General features: G+C 44.7%; 1 long non-coding RNA gene across 1 annotated transcript; it reads left to right on the top strand.

Moving 5' to 3' along the window:
- Positions 1 to 18,540: 18,540 nt before the first annotated feature.
- Positions 18,541 to 20,973, top strand: LOC123639202. Its single transcript, XR_006735657.1, has 3 exons — positions 18,541 to 18,553; positions 18,780 to 19,048; positions 20,865 to 20,973. It is a non-coding gene; the product is annotated as an uncharacterized LOC123639202 (long non-coding RNA).
- Positions 20,974 to 21,388: the final 415 nt, after the last annotated feature.

Genomic DNA, 21,388 nt, shown 5'->3' with positions numbered 1-21,388 from the left:
TGACATCCCTTTAATATGCATTTCCCTGAAGACTGATGATGCTGAGTGTCATTTCTGGTGCTTGCCACCCACTCATATGTCTTTTTCTGTGATGTGTCTGGTCAGGTCTTTTATTCATTTTGAAAGCAACTTTATTAAGATATATTATACATATACTAATGGAGCCACTTTGAGTGTACAGTTTGATGAATTTGGACAAATGAGTGTAAACAGCACCAGGTTTGAGACATAGAATATTTCCGTCACCCCAAATTCCCTAAATTTCCAGCCAATGCCACCCTCTCCTCCTGCCCCACGCAGCCACGGGTCTGCTCTCGGTCACTAGAGATCAGTTTTGTTTGTTCTAGATTTTTATATACATGGGATCATACAGTAGGCACTCTGGTGTGTCCAGATTTCTTTACTGTGTGTGAAGATTTTAGATTCATCATGCTGTTGCGGGTGCGTTGTGTGTCATTTTGGTGGTGAGTAGTGTTCCGTCGTATGTGTACACCGCGATTCACCTGCTCACCACCGGGTTGTATTCAGTATTTGGCTCTTACGGATAAAACTGTCATGAGTATTTATGTTTAAGTCTTTGCAAATGTTTTCATTTATCTTGATAAATGAGTAAACGGAGTCACAGAGCAGGTGTATGATCACCTGTCTAAGGAATTTCAAGGTGGTTGCAGCATTTTATGCCGCTTAATTCACCTTTACTCCACTTTCCCTCCATTTGGTGATACAGTTTGCCATTCTAGTGGGTGCAGTGTGGTATCTGATTGTGGTTTTAATTCACATTTATCTGATAGCTAGTGGCGTTCAGCCTCTTTTCATGTTCTTACTATGTTTTATCTTCTTTTGAAGCATCTCTTAAAATCTTTCACTCATTTTTACCTGTCTTCTAATAACTGGCTTTTCAGAATTCTTTACATGTGCCGGATGCCAGTCTTTTGTTAAGACATTCGTGTTGCAAATACCGCCCCTCGGCCTGTGGTTGCCTGTTCACTTTCTCCGGGATGCTTTCGAAGAGTAGGTTTTACATTTTTACAGAGTCCAGTTTGTCAATATTTCCTTTGATGTTTGTGCTTTTTTGTGTCATACTTAAGAAATCTTTGCTATCTCAAGATTACAAACGCATTTTCCTAGAACTTCTATAGTTTGAACACTCAGTGTAACCCTACGATTCATTTGAGTTAATTATATCCGATATAAGACTTGTCTGTAAATGAAGAAGTTTTGCTGCTTCTTTTCCAATCTGGCTTTTATTTTAATTTTTTCTCCCAGGATTGGCTAAGACCCCATGCAGTGTTGAGCAGAAGTGATGAAAACAATATTCTTGCCTAGTTCTCAACCCTGGAGGGGAAATGTTTGGTCTTTTATTAACAAATATTATGTTAGCTGCAACTTTTTGTTAGTTGCTCTTTATTATTTTGAGAGAGTTTCTGCCTATTCCTAGTTTATAGAGAATTGTTATCACAAATCGGTGTTAAATTGTGTTACACACTTTCTGCATCTCTTGAGAAGAGTACGTAGTTTTTCTTCTATATTCTGTAAGTACGGTGAATTACCCTTTTTTTTTTGAATATTAAAACAAACTTGCATCCCTGGAATACACCAACTTTTATATGTTGGTAGATTTGATTTATTAAGATTTTGTTAAGCTTTTTTGCATCTATATACATGGGAAATATTGGTTAGTAGCTTTCTTGTTTTATAATATCTTTACCAGGTTTTAGTAATTGTTAGTGTTAGCTTAATAAAATGAATTGAGAAGTATTCCTCTTCCTCCATTTTCCAAAAGTAATTGTGTAGAATTGGTTTGACTTGTTCCTACTGTGAAATATAATTCATCAGTGAGGGTGTCTGGGCCTGGAGTTATCTTTGTGGGTAGATTTTTAATTGTGATTTTAATTTCTTTAATAGTTATAGGGCTATTTGGATTTTTCATTTCTTTCTGAGTCAGTTTTAGCAATTTGAGTATTTAAAAGAATTTGTCTATTTCATGGAAGTAGTTGAATTTATTGGCATAAATTTTTTCATGATATTACCATATTGTTATTTTGATGATTGTAGGATCTTTAGCGATGTTGCATCTTGCATTCCTGGTACAGCAATTTGCATCTTCTGTCTTATAGCCTTCATCAGCTAAACTGGATGTTTATCAACTCAGATGGTTGCTTCTAAGAACCAGATTTTGGTTTCCTTGATTTTCTCTGTTTTCCTTTTTTCTGCTTTATTTCTGCTGCTAACTTTATAATTTCCTTTCTTCTAATTGCTTTGCATTTAATATTCTCTTTTTTTCTAGCTATTTTAAGGTGAAAAATAGGCTCATCAATTTTAGACCTTTCTAATTTTCCAATATAAACATTTAAAACTCTTAATTTTCCTCTGCAGACTACATAAGCTGCATCCCACAAATTTTGATAATTTCTTTTTCCTTAGCATAAATTATTTTCCAATTTCCCTTAGGATTTCTTCTTTGACCCATGGATTACTTTGATGTGTATTGTTTAATTTCCAAATACTTGGAGGATTTTCCAAACATCTTTTTTCTGTTATTGATTTCTAATGTAATTCTGTTTTTCTAAAATTTCTGTTTTAATATAATTTCAAATCTTTAAAACATACTAAGAGTGATTTTATGGTCCAACATATAGTCTGTCTTGGTGCATGTTTCAAGAACGTGTATTCTCTTGTCGTTAGGTGGAGTGTTCTGTAAGCGTCAGCTGGATCCAGTTGGTTGATAATATCATTTGTTTATGTCGTCTGCATCTTCACTGTTACTCTATGTCTTCTGCTAGTGTTCCATTAATTAGCATGAGAAGAGTCTCCAATGATAGTTTTGATTCTGTCCATTTTTCTTTTTAGTTCTGCCAGTTTTTGTTTCATGTATTTCAAAGTTCTGTTATTAGGCATATTCACATTTTAGAGTTACTATGCTTTTTGAATAAATCGACCTGTTTATCATTATGAATTGTCTTCCTTCATCCCTGGTACTATCCATATTTCTTATGCTTGCTGTTTGTATGGCATGTATTTCCATCCTTTTCATTTTAATCTTTGTGTGTGTGTGTGTGTGTGTGTGTGTGTGTGTCCTTGTTTTTAAAGTGGGTTGTTGTAGACAGGACCCGTCCCGAGTGACAAGTACATTTCATATAATTGTCAACATGGTTGGTTTAAAGCTACCACCTTGCTATTTGTTTTTATTTGCTTTATTGCATTATTAGTTATTTTCTTTTTTTATTGATCTTTTCTCTCTCTGCCTTCTTTTGGATTTTTTTTATGATTCCATTGTATCTGCATTATTGGTTTTTTGACTGTGACCATTGTTTTTAGTTTTTTAGTGGTTGCTTTAGGGTTTACAATATGTGCCTGCAACTCACCAGTCTCTGCCATAATATCGTGCAACTTCACCCACAGCGTACAAACCTCACAACTGTCCTCTGGTCCTTTCTGCCATAGTGGGCCTACGTGTTTTAATTCTACCTGTGTTATAAACCTCCAAATCTATGTTTTTCCTTTAAACAATTTTTTAAAAAATAAATTTTAAAAATTTGAAAAAAAGAAAAGGTTTTACATCTACCCACATGGTCACCGTTTCCACTGCTCTTGATTTGTTTGTGTGGCTTCATGTTTCAAACTGGTGTCACTATTACTTTACCTAAATAACTTTTTATAGCTTTTCTCTGAAAGTGCAAGTCTACTGGCAACAAATCCTCCCAGTTTTTGTTTATCTGAGAGAGTTTTTATTTAACCTTCATTGATAGGATTTTCTTGTGGGGTATGGAATTCAAGGTGGCTGGCTTTTTTCTTTCAGCACCTTAATGATGTCCCTCTATGTCTCTGGCTTATGTGGTTTCGGATGATAGGTCTGCAATGCTTTTTCTCTTTGTTCCTCCATCCATAAATGTCTTCCTTCCACCACCTGGTTTCTTTTAATATGTTCCCCGTGTCACTGGTTTTCAGCAGTTTGGTTAAGTCGTGACTGCGTATCAAGACTGTTGCTTCTCTAAGTGACTTTTCTTTCTTTGCCTCTGTCCCTCCTCCTTCAGGACCTCCAGTTGCACATGTTTGAACTGCTGACATTGTCCTGTAGATTACTGAGGCTCTGTTCAGATTTTTTGCTTGTTATTTTAAATCTTTTTTTCCTCCCTGTTTCATATTGTATAGCTCCTCCTGCTATGTTTTTGAGTTAACCTTTTGTACTCTGGTGTCTAATGTGCTGTTAACCTCATTTAAAATTTTTTTTCCTGTCCTTTCCTGATTCCAGAGTTTATTATTATTAAGATAGGGTCTTGCTGTGTTGCCCAGGCTGGAGTGTAGTGGCATCATCATAGCTCACAGCAACCTCACACTCTTGGGCTCAAGCGATCCTCCCGCCTCAGCCTCCTGAGTAGCTGGGACCACAGGTGTGCACCACCATGCCTGGCTGATTTTGTAGAGACAGGGTCTCGCTCTTGCTCAGGCTGGTCTCAAACTCCTGACCTCAAGTGATCCTCCCACCTCAGCCTCCCAGAGTGCTAGGATTGTAGGGGTTAGCCACTGTGCCCAACCTTGTTAACCTTATTTTGTAAAAGTTTTATTTTAGAGATTATATTTTTTTGGTTCTAGATGTTGCTGTTGGCTCTGATATTTTCCATCTTTTCCATGTTCATGTTTTCCTTTAAATATTTGAACAAATTTAAATACTTATAATACGTGTTTTTAAGTCCTTGTCTGAGGGACAGATGTTTCTCTATGGGTTGATTTTTTTCTGTTTATAGGTTGCAGCTCTTGATTGGATGCCAGGCAGTTGGCATTTCCCGTTGCTGACTGTTTGAGGTTCGTGTCTTCTTCTAAGGAGTAGGGAAGTCAGTTTCTGCAGGCAGCTCGCTTGCTCGCGGTCGGCTCGGTCTCCTGGAGGGCTGTGTCTGAGCCTGGCACAGCCTTCATGCCAGGAAAAACGACCCCCTCATGCTAGTCTGGCCCTTCCAGGGTCTCTAGCGACTGCTCCCATGTGCAGCAAAGTCTTTCTACTCTTGTAGAATGGAATTAAAATATCTTCATCCCGTATGGGGTGTGGGATTTCTCCCGATAGCTCCCGCTGACTGGCTTTGTGTCGCTCCACCTGCTGCGTGTAGATCCGTGTCCGGCCGGCATCTCGGGGACAGCCTGATGAAGGCCCCTCAGCCCCTCTCTGCGGGGCTCCTCGGGTAACCCACCTGCAGGCTCCAGCGCTGCAGCTGCGTCTCCCGGGGAGGCCAGGGCCGGGGCGGGATCTCCTCGTTTGTCTCCCTGATCCCGGGGTTTCTGTCCTGCACAGTCTTTTGCCCCAACACGAAGCAGTCATCTTACGTATTTTGAACAGTTTCGTAGCTGGCTGAGGTGCGAGGACAAGCTCCAGACCAGCTACTCTTTCATGACCAAATGGGGACATCTTTCTGGGGGACTTAACATTTTTCTTCTATATTTTTTTCTTTCATCAGTTTGATTAAGAGGCGCTGAAGAGTGGTTTTCTTTGTGTTTATCTTGATTGGGATTTGTTGAGATTCTTGCAGCTGTGGGTTTGATGTTTTGGTCAAATTTAGATAATTTTCAACCAATATTTCTTCATATATATATATATATTTATCCCTCATTTCCTTTCCTTTCTCCTCCTGGGAGACCATTTCCATATTGGTTCTTTCATTCCTGGCACTTTTGACCTCAATTTCCAGAAACCCCGAGTAGCCCCCACTCTGACGTCCAAGTCCTGTCTCCAAGGTTGCTGTGGCTTCGTGCGGACGCTGTCCCCTGCCTGACACACTTCTAGAACAGCTGGGCAGATGTCAGACTCACCCCCCTTTCCTCCATGGGAGACTCACCCAGTTTCTGGCTACTTCTCTTTGCTCCCCTGTGACTTCAAAAAGTTGTTTTTACATTTTCCTCAGAGTTTATAATTGTTACCAGTGATATCTAAGCTAATCTAGAATTATCAGAAGCTGAAAGGCATACACATAATACATACAATCTGTAAAAAAATTGCTATTTATTTCTGGTATGTAGAGATAATACTGAATTTTAATATTGAGTTTCTATCCCATCATATTGGAAAGCTTTTATGTTATTTCAAATTGCATATATATAAATTCTTTCCTATTAGCTGGTCCTGAGCAGCCCTGGGCTGCGGATGTCAGTCTCTGCCTTTGTCTTCTCATGGGATCTTCCTCGTGTGCATGTGTGTGTCCAAATCTCCCCCTTCTATAAGGACACCAGTCATATTGGATTAGGGGCCCACTCTACCCCAGTGTGACCTCATCGTCACTAGTATTTATGCAGTGACCCGCCGAGCTGAGCTGACTCCTCAGCATGGCACTGTTCAGGTCTCCGCTTTCTACATTGTTCCAGCTCCTTCTCGGCAGACCCCGGGGACTGGGAAGACAGGAAGTGGGGGCTGCCCTGACCCAGGTCTCAGAGACACTTGCCCTGGTGACTGCCACTTGTCCTCCTGCAGCGACTGTTTCTCGCACACACCACCCTAACGGGACCCTGCACAGGGCACGACTGGCTGCAGGACCTGGAAATTCGTAGGCCCTCGGCTCATTATAGTAAAAACCCATTAACACACTCGGTAAGTGTCTGGCAGAGATGGCCCCTTTGTCTTTGGGCGTTAAACGTGGCTAAGAAGGAATATGAGGCCAACAGGATCTTTGTTCGTTTTGGCATAACTTCTCACTACTACCCAGATACTTATGAAAATTTTTTTATCCTTATAATTTAAATTTTTCACTGGATATGTCTCATTTTGAATTGAATAGGGTAAACCTTTTACACCTGATAGGTGAGCTGTTTCTTTAAGGGAGGAAACTCATCTTCCCTGTCTTCCAGTTTTTGCATCAATTTTGTGTCTTCAGGTTTTTAACCAGACACTAACTGCCCACGCACTGGTTCCCCATCGTCCGTCCACCATGTCCCCTGTGCTCTCATCACGGGCACCGTCCTGTTCTTCCCCTTCCCGCACTAACAGGGACAAGCAGCTGCCTGGGGCAGTTTGCTACATGCATGGTTTATACCAAGGTGTGTATTATTGTCATTATCTGTACACGCAGCAAGTAGGGAAGAGAGAATTTACGTGCCTGTCTTAGTCATTTCTAATGCTATAGCAAAATACCACAAGCCGGATAACTTATAAACAACAGAGGTTTATTTGGCTCATGGTTCTGGAGGTTGGGAGTCCAAGATCACGGCGCCAGCCTCTGGCCAGGGTGGTTCCAAGGCAGAAGGCATCACATCAAAAGCCATCGGGAGAGGCAGAGAGAAAGCAGGGGCTGACCTCACCCCTTTATCGGGAGCCTGCTCCTGCGGTAACTCGCCCATCAACCCATTCGTGAGGGCAGAGCCCCTGTGACCTAATCAGCTTGTAAAGGTCCCGCTACTCAACACTGTTACAGTGGCAATTAAATTTCAACAGGAGTTTTGGAGGGAGTTGAAACTATAGCATTGCCCAAGATTAATCGGCTTGTCCAGGCAGAGTCAGAATGCTCAAAGGAAATATCAAATTCTCTCAATATGGACAGAATTGTCACTGTCCCCCATTCCCATGGGTCTCCCATCCACTCCTGAGCCAATGACAAACACAAGGCACCACATCATCTCCTGGTCCGGTGGGAATGCTGTCCCCAGAGGTCTGCTGGAATTGTCCTGACCTCCCTGCTGAGGGACCTCCCATGGATGGGGCTGCAGTCACCATCAGGATGAGCTAGGGGGACAGGACATGGGATGACCCCGTCTGTTGGATGTGTTGTCCAGGCACATCCAAGGTCACTAACAAGACCCTCTGCCACCAGCTCCTGCAGGAGCACATATTCCAAAATGTCCTTCCAAGCACTGAACATACCTAATGGTGGCAAAAACAAAAACACAACACAAGTGATCGCTTATAGACTCAGCCTGTTTTTCTTTCCCAGGCAGAAGCCTGTCCACACTTCAGCGCTTTTACAGCCTTTATTAAGAGAAGCGAGAGCTCAGTCTATTTGATTTATAATTGAAAATCATAAACTATAGCATTCACCTGCTGTTCCCATGCACTGGCGAGATGATACCAGGCTATTTCATCACTCAGCTCGTAATTGGCATGAACCGACATCAGTATGCACCGTGGCGTTCCCAGAGGCCCACTAACAAGTTGATACAACTCCACAGGCTGGAGAGCAGAAATTTAGTAAAAATATTATTTCGTGCTGGTTTGTTCTCTAACTCCTGCTTCATGAGGAGTCACCAGGATGCACAAGGGCACTTCATTAGCAGGGCGAGAGGAAGAGCAGGCCTGGGTCCAGCGTGGACATGTTGCCCCGACAGAGAGTCTCCGCCTGACCCCGAACCTTCTCCCAGAACCATCTGTGCACTTCCTCATAGAATCCGGGTATAGCAAGAGCCCGGCTGAGTCAGGTCGTTATTAACTCCCTCCCTCCGTACCCGATCGTCCTCACCGCCTGACAGCTCCCTCGTCCTCCAGCTCCCCCAGGTGAGGATGGTCAACCCCCCTGTCCGCAGCAAGATCCTGTTGGTCAGTTTAGCCAGAATCCCCCTTGCCCCTGATGTTTCCTTGTGGTCGTTTTCCGTTTCCGGACCCCCACCCTGCTCCCGGGCCACAATCCCCATTTCCCAGTCTGCATTCAGGGGTGAGCCCAGTCTCCCCCCAGCACTGCAAAGTCCCATTGCCATGGTGCCTATACCTGTCGCCATGGTTCTGAATGAAGTCCACCTCACCATGCTCTACCAAGCATCATGGAATAATTTTTTCTTTGACACCACCCAGGAGCCCTTCCCCACGCTGGGGGCAGGAGGGGGAGACAGCCGCACCCTCGGCCACAGCGGAGCAAACCTAGACAGCGCCTCCTATACACCATCTCCAAGCCCGGACGGAGCCCACTGGGGCTTATAAAGCCAGAGAAGACATAGTCCAGACCTCAAGCATCTCTCCTTTGGGGTCTGGGCACAGTGCTGGCACCTGCAGGGCTCGTCTTTTGCTGAGCACCATTCTGCATCGTCCACAGTCCCGTCTGGGCCAGACCCCAGGACACGGAGGTGACTCGGGCACACACACTGCCCTCCCCTTGGGGCTCCCAGCTGGGGTGTGCGGGAGGTTGGGCAGATAAGTCAGGGGACAGAGAAAGTCAGAAAGGTTAAAGGTAGTGAGACAGAGAGCTGGCAGTAGGGGGTGGTCAGGTCACTCTTGACCCTGCCTCTCCAGAGTCAACATTAGGGAGTCGACCGTCATCAGCCGCCAGAGCCCAGTGAAATGAGCTGGCAAGAGCAGGGCCCTTGCAGTCTGGGACACAGGAGGGTACGGTGAGCTGCGGGAGCCCTTCTGGCACTGCTGGGTGACAGCAGGGGAGGGGGCTGCTGCCTACAGATGAGGGTGGCCCCCACTATGCATGCTGGTCACAAACGTGATTCATGCCACAACAATACAGTGGGATCTTTTGAACACTTTTTTTAAATCAATGAAAAGATAGACGAAACCAAGTATTATGTATACTTATGAGCCAGGCACTTTTATAACATTATATCATTTTTATTTAAAAAATTAACATGCAATAAATTGACTTTTTTGGTTTGAGTCTATGAGATTTAACACATGTATGGATTCATGTAACCAGCGTCATAATCAAGGTGAACAGTCCCGTCACCCCCCACTCCCTCTGCACACCGCCCAGCCCTGCAACCACTGAGCTCCCTTTGTCGTTCTAGTGTCACCTTGCCAGAGATGACGTAAGTGGAGTCACAGGAGACTGGCTTCCTTCCCACAGCATGCTGCCTTGTGACTCGTCCATGTTGTTGCGTGCGCCGATATTGATTCATTTCCCATTGCCGGATAGTGTTTCCTTGCACGGAGGTACCGCAGTCCGCCCATTCGCCAGCTAAGAGACCCTTGGGCTCTTTCTGTTTTTTCAGGATTATAAATAAAGGTGCTGTAAACATACGTGTTGTGTGGAGCTCACGTTTCTCTACAGTAAATAGCTAGGGATGGATTGCTGGGTCATCCGGTAAGTCTTTGTTTAACTTCGTGAGAAACCACCAAACTGTTTTCCAGATTTGCTGTATGCACCATTGTGGAATCCCATCCACAACGCATGTGCGTTCCAGTTGCTCGACACCCTCAGCAGCACTCGACATTGTCAGATTTTTAATTTTAGCATTTATAGTAGGTGCGTAGAGACCTCGAATAGCGGTTTTAATTTGCATTTCCCTAACGGCTGACAGCGTTGAGTATCCTTTCGTGTGCTTCTTTGCATCCGTACGTCTGGTTTGGTGGAGCGTCGTTTCACAGCTTATGTTTGTTTTTCTCTCCACTGGGTTGTTTGTTTCTAACCGTCGAGTTTGAAAGTTTTTTATTGTATTCTGAATAGAGCTCTTTTATCAAATATGTGATTTGCAAATGCTTTCTCCTGGTCTGTAGCTTGTCTTTTCATCTTCTTAACAAAGGTCTTTCACAAAGCAAACATTTTTTGTTTTGATGAAGTCTTACTTATCTTTTTTTTTTTCTTTTATGAGTCAGGATTTTGGAATTCTTGCCTAACGAGTCACAAATATTTACCCCTATTTTTTCCTCTTAAACATTTTATAGTTGAACTTCTACATTTAGATCTATAACTCTTTGTGAGTTAATTTTTGTCTGAGTGTAAAGTTTAAATCCAGACCCTTTTATGCATATGAATGCCCATTTGTTCCAGCATGATTCATTGAAAAGATGATCCTTTCTCCAGTGCACCTTCAATATATTTATGTGAATCCATTTCCATACTTGCCATTCTGCTTCTTTGATTCATACATCTATCCCTTCGCCATATCTCCTCTTGAGTCCTGTAGCTTTATAAAATCAGGTGATGAGAGTCCTCCAAATTGATGCTTCTCTTTAAAAGTTATTTGGGTTATTCCACTTTCTTTCTTTCTTTGGTTTGTCATATACGTTGTAATTAGTTTACGTCTCAAAAAAACAGCTGTAATTTTTGTTGAAATTGCATTAAAGCTATAGGTCCATTTGGGAAGAATTTGTATATTAGCTATATTGAGTCTTCCTATCCATGAATATGGTATACCTCTCAATTTACATAGGTCTGTCTTGATTTCTAACACACACATTTTATTGTTTCCAGAGTACTAATCCTGTATGTGTGTGTGAAATTTACAGCCCAGTGTTTCATTTTGTATGAAACTATTTTAAATAGTATTATTTCTACTAATTTTGGTCTCCAATGGTTCATTGCTAGTACATAAAAACATAACTAATTTTTGTGTGTTCACCTTGTATCCAGCATCCTTGCTAAATTCATTTATGTAACAACTTTTTAAAAGATTTCTTGAGATTTTTTATGCATACAATCACATCGGTTTGAATAGTGACAATTTTATTTCTTCCATTCCAGTGTATGTGCCTTTTATTTATTTTAATGCACTTCCTAGGACTTCTAGGCCATGTTGAATAGGAGTGGTGAAAATGTACAAGCTGCCTTGTTCCTGATCTCAGGAACAAAGCACTGAGATTTCACCATTAAGCATGATGTCAGCTGTAGGGTTTTGGAGGATGCCCTTTTTCAGGTGAAGAAAATCTGTGACTTCTCTTAGCTTCCTGACAGTGTTTGTCATGAATAGAGTTGAATTCTTTCAAATGTTTTTCTGCAAAAATTAATTTTATCATATGGTTTTTCTTTTTAGTCTTTTAATAGGGTGGATTATATTTATTGATTTTTTCCCAAAATATTAAGGGGGTACAAATGTTTCTGATACATGGCTTGATCCAGGGCTGTAAATGTGACCATCACCCAAATAGGGTTCATTGTACCTGTTAGGTGGGGTTTTGTCCCTCCCCTCTCCCCCTGCTTGATTTCCTGTGAATTTTACTTCCCTCTGTGCACTTTTGTGCCAATCAGTTAGTCACAATTTATTAGAGAGTACCTGTGGTATTTGTTTTTCCATTCTTGAGATACTTTGCTTAGAATAATGGCCTCCAGTTCCTCCCAGATTGCTGCAATAGGCATTAATTCATCCTTTTTATGGCTGAGTAGTACTCCATGGTATACAAATACCAAATTTTGTTAGTCCACTCACGAATTCATGGGCACTTGGGTTGATTCCACATCTTTGAGATTATGAATCGTGCTGCAATAAACATTTGAGTGCAGGTGTCTTTTTGATAAAATGACTTCTTTTCCTTTGGGTAGAGATACCCAGTAGTGGGGTTGCTGGATCGAATGGAAGGTCTACTTTTAGTTCTTTGAGAAATCTCCATACTGTTTTCCATAGGGGTTGTTTTAATTTGCAGTCCCGCAAACAGTGTATAAGTTTTTCTCTGCATCCATGCCAGCATCTATTGTTTTTGGACTTTTTAATATTCCTGGACTTAATTTGCTAAATTTTCTTGCCTGTGTGTCTGTGAAAGATATTGATCTTCAGTAGCATCCTTTTCTTGTACTCTCTTTGTCTGGTTTTACTGTCAAGGTAGTTTGAGCATGAGCATGTACACCTGAAAAGAATGCATATTCTCCTGTTCTTGGTTGAAGTATTATATAAATGTCATTTTTATCCCTTTAGCTGATGGAGATGATGGTGTTGTTCAGTCTTCTAGATCCTTGCAGATTTCTATTTGTTCCATTGACTACTGACAAAGAAGTGTTAAAGTCTCCAAATATAATTGCAAATTTATCTGTTTCTTCTTTCAGTTAACTCTATCAGTTTTTGCTTCATTTATTTTGAAGTATTTTTACATGCAAACCAATTTAGGATTGTTATACATTCCTGGTAAATTGGCCATTTTATTATTCTGAAATGCCCCCTTTTGTCCCTGATAATTTTCTTTGCTCTGAAGTATATGTAGCCTGGTATTAATACAACCATTCCAGGATTCCTTGGATTAGTGTACATGATGTGTCTTTATCTATTGTTTTACTGTTAACTTATCCATATCATTACACTCAAAGTGGATTTTTTTTTCAGTTTTTGTTTTGAAATCAGAATATGATGGGGATACAAACATTTTGGTTACATATAATGCCTTTTTTAAATAGCATATCATTGTATCTTTATCAATTTTGATAATGTATCTTTTAAAAATAATTTAATTACACTATTTTTTATTTTCTAATTCATCAGTTTTACAGCTTTATTGAGGTATGTTTCAAATACCATAAAACTTACTCATTTAAAGTATACAGTTGCTTGGTTTTCAGTGTAGTCACAGACTTGTGTAACCATCACCACAATCTAACTTTAGAATGTTTTCAACACCCCAAAAAGAAACTCCCTACTCATTGTCTGTCATTCAACTTTTCCCTGACCCAGCCCCAGGCAATCACTCATTTACTTCCTGTCTCTATGAATTTGCCAATTCTAGACATTTCACACAAATGGAATCGTACCATTTTGACTTACTTCCAATTAATTGTTATGCATATTTAAACTATTTACATTCTATTTTTTCTGTTTCCCATTTTCTGATTGGATTATTTTAATATTTTTAAGATATCATTTTATTTTATCTACTGAGTCTTTTACTATATCTTTTATGTAGATTTATTTTAGTGATTGGCCTAGAAATTATAATGTACATACTTAACTTTTCATAGTTGCATTAATATTTTACCACTTCAAATATAATATAGAAACCTAACCATCATACAGTTCTATTGTCATTCCATTTAAGTTGTAGCATTCATATGTGTAGCACATTATAATCATTGAAAATTCCATCAAACAATGTTATAATTTTTCTTACAATGGTCATACTTATTTTAAAGAACTTAAGAGAGGAATAGTCTATTATATTTATCTAGATATCCGACGTTTCCTTTGCTCTTCCTTCATCCCAATGTTTCAAATTTGCATCTGGCATAATTTCTCTGACTTCTGAAAAGCTGCCTTCAGCACTTCCATTAGAGCAGGTCTGCTGGCAACAAATTTTCTTAAGTTTTCTTCATCTTTTTCACCTTTACTCCTGAAAGAATTTTTTTGCCAAATATAGAATTCCAGCTCAATAGCTCTTCTTTCTCCAGTACTTTATAAATGTGCTATCTGTTCCTTCTGGCCTTCCTGATTTCTTGTGAGAAATCTGCAGTAATTTGAATTATTACCTCCTTATGTACTATTCAGAGTCTTCCTCTGGATGCCTTTTATTTTTTCTTTAGTTTTCAGCAGTTTCATTATTATTTTTCTGGGAAAGATTTCTTTGAGTTTACTTTGTTTGGGGTCCTTGAATCTGTAAGTTTATGTCTTTCCCCAAATTTGGAAAGTTTCAAGGCAGTATTTTTTCAAATGTTTTTTCTGTGTCATGTTCTTTCTTCTCTTTCTGGGACTCTGATGACATAAATGTTAGTCCTTTTGTTATTTTCTCACAGGTCCCTGGGATTCCATTCATTGTTTTAAAGATGTTTTCTCCCTGGTATTTAGAATGGATCATTTCTATTGACTTATCTTCCAGTTTACTCTTTCTCTTGTTATTTCCAATTTGCTATTAGGTCTATTTGAAAAATTTTAAAAACTCAATCATTATATTCTTCAGCTCTAAAACTTCCATTGGGCTCTTCTTTACATCTTCTATTTTGTTACTGACACGTTCTATCTCTGTGTTTGTTTCCAGAGATTTTGCCCTTACTTCTTACGGCATGGTTTTCATAGCTAATTTAGTGTTTTTCTAATAATTCCAACATCTGTGTCCTCTTGGTGTTGGTGTCTATTGATTGACTTTTACCTTACAAGTTTCCCTGGTGTGATTCTTTGTATACCAATTAATTTTGGATTGTACCTTACACATTTTAGATATTATATTAGGAGACTCTCCGAGTCTTGTTTAAATCCTATGGATAATGTTGATGTTTTGTTTCATAAGTCATCAGTCTGGTTATGTTTAGAGCAAAGTTCTGAACTGAACCTCCTTCTGCAGGTTGTGGTCTCAGGGTCAGAGCAGCTTTCGAAGCCTTTGCAGTGCTATTAAGACCTGTCCAGTGTGTGCCCCCTGGGACTTGGACAATCACTCTCAGCGTCTCTGGTGTGCTATTTAAGGCCAGATCCATTCATGCACAGCGTGAGCTTGAACCATTTTATAGGATAGCCCCTGGATTTCCTTCTTCATGATTTCCCCAACAGTGTTAGGTTCCCTGGAGCTTTCTTTTGCAGTCCTTGAGCTAGAAACCTGCCATTTTTCTGCTCTGCTGTTTATTTTCCATTGTGTCTGGGTCAAACAACAGGAGGAGAGAGGGCAAAGAGCAACAGGAATTCACTCTATTGATCTTAGGACCACCTCTGGTCAGGGGGAAGAATTGCCCACACTTATGTTGCACCCTGTGGAGATTGCGTAGGGGGCTGGGGCAAGAGAAAATGGATAACAAGAAAAAATAATAAAACAATGGATTCCCCCCTCATCTCTCAACCTTTGGAGTGCACGTTCCTGTTTCTCAGGACAGAAACCAAAGGCTCTTGTTGATGTCCTTTTTCTCGGTCACTGGTGCCTCCTCCATGTTTCATGCTGCTGTCCAGCACAGTCTGGACAATACCAGAGGAAAATAAAGTGGGAACCTCACCACCAGCTTGGTGCTCCTTCAGATTCCTTTCCACTCCGCCCGTCTGCTGCCAGCGTCCTCATACAGCTGCTCCGTGGGATGTGTGTTCTGCTGTGTTTTGAATGACAGTGACGCTGTCAATCCCAATGCAGCAGGATTAAGCTAATCACTGCCTTTAGGTGGTGATTGGCTCCTGAGGGTGGAGCTCTCATGAATGGGATTGGTGCCCGTATAAAAGAAGCAATTGTATTTGGAGACTCCCACACTAGCCCCTCACCCCTGTGCCTTTGCAAATGTTGCTCCTTTTGTCTGAATTGTTCTTTCCACCTTAGAAACTTGGTGAAATCACTCTCAAGTCCCAGGCCAGTGTGCACCTACCCCAGAGCTCTGCCATACTCTTACCTCACCCCTGACCATTTCGGGTTCCACTCTGTCCCCTTCCCTGGACGGGGAAGCCCTAATGAAAAGGCCCAGGTTGATCTTCGGTGTGACAGCTCCCGGCACAGATCTGTCCTGCTGGACTTCTCACTCGGTGCCCAGCAATGGGCCTGGTGCTCCTTAAGTAACATGCAGGAGCCAGGATTTCCAAAGCACGGGGAAAATAAGGACATGCACTTGTCCTCCTGTCCAGAGAGTGCTGGCCCTCCGCCACAGCACCGGTTTGATGTTCATGAAGACTCTGCATGTCCTCAGTGGCTGGGGAGCCCCAGTCCTGGGCACAGGGTTTGCACCTGATTTCCAGATGGTCTCTAACAGCTGGGGCTGGAGCCCCAAACTGCCTCTATGGATCCCTCGGAATTTCTGATCACTGGCCCTTCCCCGGGGCCGTCTGCCCTGAGTCCCTGCCCAGCCACCAGGCCATGCCCAGAAGGGCTTAGCTCCAAGCCACGTCCCTTCATGGGGCTGCCTCCTCTGCCCAGGCTCGGTCGTTTGTTTATTCAGAGCAGGAAAACAGATCCTGCCTGGTGCAGGTCCAGGCAGAATTCAGGTGCAGAGGGACGGCCCCTGCGCTCCTGCCCGCCAACCCATTTGGGCTGGTTCCTGCCGGCTGGGCCTCCCTCGTCTCCACCCGAAGCGCCGGGTGTCCAAAGGGAGCGATTATGTGCTCGTGAATTCCAAGCAGGCGGCAAGCTTTGTGCTCCACAAATGGGGTTTTTCTGGGTCAGAGCTCAGAAGGGATAAAGGATGCTGATGCGGTTGCTGAGAGAAGCGGCTGGGTTTGGAGGGTCAGACGCCGGCCTGGCACGAGAGCAGAGACGGGGGCTCCGCGCACATCTGCCGGGCGGCTGATAAGAAAGCCAGCTCCCGGGGGACGCGGCTGCAGCCCGGCCAGGCCCCCGCCACTAAGTGGTTTTGTGACCTTGAGCAGGGCCCTCTGCCTCTCTGAGCCCCAGCCCTGCTCTATAAATGACGGCAGCCGCTGCCGGACGCTCGCCGTGTCAGGGGAGGACACCCGACAGCAGCACCTGCCATGCCTCGCAGTCACGCGCTGGTGATGTTTCATGGCACCTGAGTGCTGCCCCCTCGCCAGTCCACTTCACACCTGGGGAACTGAGGCCCAGGCAGACGCAGATGGGGAGAGTTTAGGGGAACATTTGAACCCAGCAGGGCTCTCCCCAAACCAGGCTTGTGGTTCCTCAGGTCCTCAGAAGAAAGCCCTGGATTTTTCTTCTTCCAGAAGCTTCTGTGCATTTAACTCAGGGCCAGGCACACTGTGGTCTTTAAAGAAAGTGCCACTAGCTCTGGCTTGCAAAGGCTTCTTCCTGCCCCTGCCCGTCCCCGCCATTGTCCGTTGTCCCCTTCACATTGTAACAGAAAAATTATTCATTAGATCTGTTAAAAATGGCAAGACAAACCTTAGTGAAGGCTTCCGCACTAGAGGAGAGAGACTGACCCAACTCCGAGTGCAAGAACCGCTGGGCCTTACCGCGGTGAGCCTGCAGGGGCGGGTAGACAGGAGGTTCCTGGGAGGGACTGGATCAGATATCAAGGGCAGGGGGTTTGCGCTAAACGGTGACGGGACTCTTGCTAGAGACAGGCCAGGGTGAGCAGACACCAAGGAAGGAGAGAGTGGCTGATTACTGAGAACGTGCCGCCCTGACATCTAAACTGGCTGAGCGATCTTTGCTGAAAGTGCACTAGGCAGGGGAAGGTCAAGGCCGGGTCCAGGAGAGGCTGAGAGGAGCCTGACCACGGTTTGGTCAGCAGCCACCATGCTCCTCATCCCCATCTCTGCAGGACAGGGACCTCCCCCAGGCAGAGCCAAGGCTGGTTCATTCCCTGTTGCCAGGGTCAGCATGCCTGCTCTCGCCTCCCTGACTGCTCTGCTGTCTCGCTTTCCAAGACACTTTCTCTCCCAGGTCTCCACGTGGTCCTCTGTAAAATGAAGGGTGAGACTGGAGTCCATGCTTCTAGGGGTTCTGTGGGGGGGGGGGGTGCACCCTACTGGAGGTCTGTATTGTCAGGGTTACCAGAGAAACAGAACCAATAGGATAGATATGTACGTATCTAGAACGAGAGTTAGTATAAGGAATTGGCTCCCGTGATTATGGGGGCTGAGAAGTCCCACAATCTTGTCTGCAGGCTGGAGACCCAGGGAAGCCAGTGGTATAAGCTCCAGACTGAGTCCAAAGGCCCGAGAACCAGGGAGACAATGGTGTAAGTCCCCTCCAAGGGCGAAGGCCAGTGCCCCAGCCTGAGCCTCGGCCAGAGGGGCACGTCCTCCTTAGCCCACCTTCCTGTCCTGCCCAGGCCTCCAGCAAGTCAGATGCGGTCCAGCCCCCTCAGGGCATCTGCTGCACTCTGTCCACCAGTCCTAATGGTAATCTCTTCCGGAAACACTCTCATAGACACAACCAGAGGTAATGCTGAACCAAACATCTGGGCGCCCTGTGGCCCAGTCAAGATGCATAAAATTAACCATCACAAGGACTCAGGAAGGAGTTGAGCAGCAGAGGTCGGAGGGAGCTGGTAGAGACCACCCAAGTCACTGAGCGGCAGGGCAGGAGCGGGAACGAAGAGGTGTGCCTCAGCCAGCGTGGGTCAGCTTGAAGACAAAGGTCATTCATGCCCCGGTGTTCTCATGCCCCAAGCCCCCAGCAGCCCTACCCCTGGCCCTGGGATCCCACCCCCACACGAAGCGAGGGAGCGTGGGAACACTCCTGTCCTCTCTGCGTTGCAGAACAGCATCCGTTCTTCCTGCCCTCCTCCTGCCTACTTCACTTATGCTCCCATTCATGTCACAACATGTGCTTATGCCACATGCTAATGGCCTCTTTTCAGCAGAGTGGGTGGAAGTGTCCGGACAAGATGGAAAGGCACCAGGGACCACAGCTGGGCTTCATCATCTGTTCATTCAGTCGGCATGCATTGCCTGTGCTCCTACTGTGTTCTGGGCCCAGGACCAGGCTGAGGACACGCCGTGAGCAAAACAGACAAGTCCCTGTTTCCCAGAGCTGACACTAGAGGCCAGACCACGCGTGAATAAGCACACGGATGATTAAACAAGATCATCTCATAGACTGGCAAGCGTGATGAAAGAAAATAAAGCCAAGGTAATTAAAATGCACAAATGAGACAAAGAGTACTAATAGCTAATGTTACATGAGTACTTTGACGATGTTTCAGCCCTGTGCTTAATGTCCTTCGCCCCACTGTGCAGAGGAGGAAACTGAGGCACGGGACGGTTAAGGATATTCTGAAGGCCTCACAGCTGATGTGTGTCAGAGCACGGCCACAAACCCGGCGTCTGTCTCGGGAGCTCTGCCGCCTGGTACACACATAACAAGCCAAAAACATGAGCCCCATATGCAATTTTAGATTTTATAGTAGCCACATTCTTAAAAAGTAAAAAAAAATGAAATCAATTTTTAATTAATTTTAATTGACAACTAAAAATCATGCATATTAATATTTATGGTGTGCAACATGTTGCTTTGATATTTGTATGCACTTTTCAATGAATAAATCAGGCTAATTAACATATCCATCCCCTCATATGTTTATTTTCTGTAGCGATAACATTTAAAATCTACCCCCTGAGCAACTGTCAAATGTTCATTATTGTTAACTACAGTCACCACACTGTACAATAGGTCTCCAGAACTTACTTCTGCTTAACTAAAACTTCATACCCTTTGAGTGAAATTAATTTTTAATAATATAGTTCATTAAACACAATAGATCCAAAATACTAGCATTGCAATAAGAATTCAATATGAAAAATTGATTGAACCACTTGACATTCTTTTTTTCAAAATAAGTCTTTGAAATCCAGAGTGTAGTTTGCACTTTGAGCACCTCCCGAGGCCGACGGCCACACTTAGGGCTGGGTGTCCACATGTGGCCGTGGCTGCCATATTGGAAAGACAGACCTAGGGCCCGGGGAGGCCGGACTGGGGTCACGGGGCCCCAGGGGGAGTGTGATAGGATGGTCAGCTTGGGGCGGCAGTTTACTAAGTCCTGAACGTTGTGAAAGAACCAGGCTCAAGAGTTTCTGTGGCATCCACTGAGCCCACCGCCAGTGGCTGGCAGCTGCTCCAGGGCTCAGCCGCACATATTCCGGGCCCCCTGGACAGAGCCAGCCCAGGCCACACAGTCTACACACGCAGCCCCTGTGTGCCCAGAAATGGAGGCAGCATGGGACATGGGTGAGATGGGGCCGGCACTCCCTGGGGGACGGATGAATAAGCAGGGTCAAGAAAACAGCACATCAAACACCGGTGGGTCCAAGGGTGACCAGGGTGGCTGAGGGCCTGGAGGCTTCCCGGAGGCAGCTCCAAGATGAGGCTGAAGCACAGGGGGAAGCCTGAAGCCCTCAGGCAGGGGCGGCACAGACGGGAACTGAGAGGTGGAAAAGAACTCGGGATGGAGCAGGTGGGGGCCGTTCTTGGTGGCAGGGTCGGGGATGTAGAGCTGAGCTGGGTTTGCTGACCCACGCAACCCAGCTCCCGTCTCTAAGGGGCTGCACAGTGTCCCCTGTGCAGGACACTTCCTGTTTCTCCCCTGCGGCAGGCTCTGGAGTGCTCCTACTGGGGAGGAGGGATTTTACCTGTTCTTGGCCTTCTGCTCCGCAGTAGCAGGCCCTGGGCGGAGTGTGCTCACAGCAGGGGATCCACCGGGACAGTCGGGAGGAGCAGCCAGGCCACCCCAGGTGACGTCCCAGAGGGGAGCTGGTCCTGGAAGAGCCGGGGCTCCCTCTGCCCCTCCCTGCAGCAGCGGCGGCCGGAGGGGCTGCGGGGAGCCAGCAGGTTGCCCCTCGGCACTGCGGTGCCACATGAATATAAACTCTCTGCATTTCCTAATACCTGGGAGTAAAAGTTTGTGTAAACTCAATTGTCAGAGCACTGATAATCCGATTTCTCTCGGCAGGGCCAGTCCTCTGGGCTCCATCTATGAAACAAATGCTCGGCACCCTCCAGGAAGCACTTCTTAGGGATAAATAAATAACCAGGGAGCTAATCGAGTACGCACCTTGCCACACGCTTATGTATTCTTTCCTTGCACATCAATAACGGCGCTGGAATGGGGCTTATAAATTCAAATTATCGTTCCAAATCTCTTTGCCAGGAGCAAGGCAGCACGGTGTGAGAGAGGATGTGCCCCGCGCGTTGCCCACGTCCGTCCCGTCTCCTTGCCTGGAGAGCGACTTCTACCCGCGTCTTTCCCACCTGTGCCAGGGCCGGGGGAGGGAACTCACTTTGTGGAGCCCCTGCTGTGTGCCAGGAGGGTTGATGGGTGTCCTGGGTCCCCAGGGCAGCCCCATGTCCCCCTCAGGAGGACGTCCCTGACCCTTGCCCAGAAGCCGCACGGAGCCTGAGCTGCTGCCATGTGCAGGTGGAGCCACCCAGCACTCAGGCTAGGACAGCCACCCGCTGCCCCACGCAGCACCTCTG

The sequence above is a fragment of the Lemur catta genome, chromosome 6 (genome assembly GCF_020740605.2).
Source record: "Lemur catta isolate mLemCat1 chromosome 6, mLemCat1.pri, whole genome shotgun sequence".
Lineage (NCBI taxonomy): Eukaryota > Metazoa > Chordata > Mammalia > Primates > Lemuridae > Lemur > Lemur catta.
Note: the sequence above shows the minus strand (reverse complement) of the source record. Positions and strands in the feature narration are given on the sequence as shown.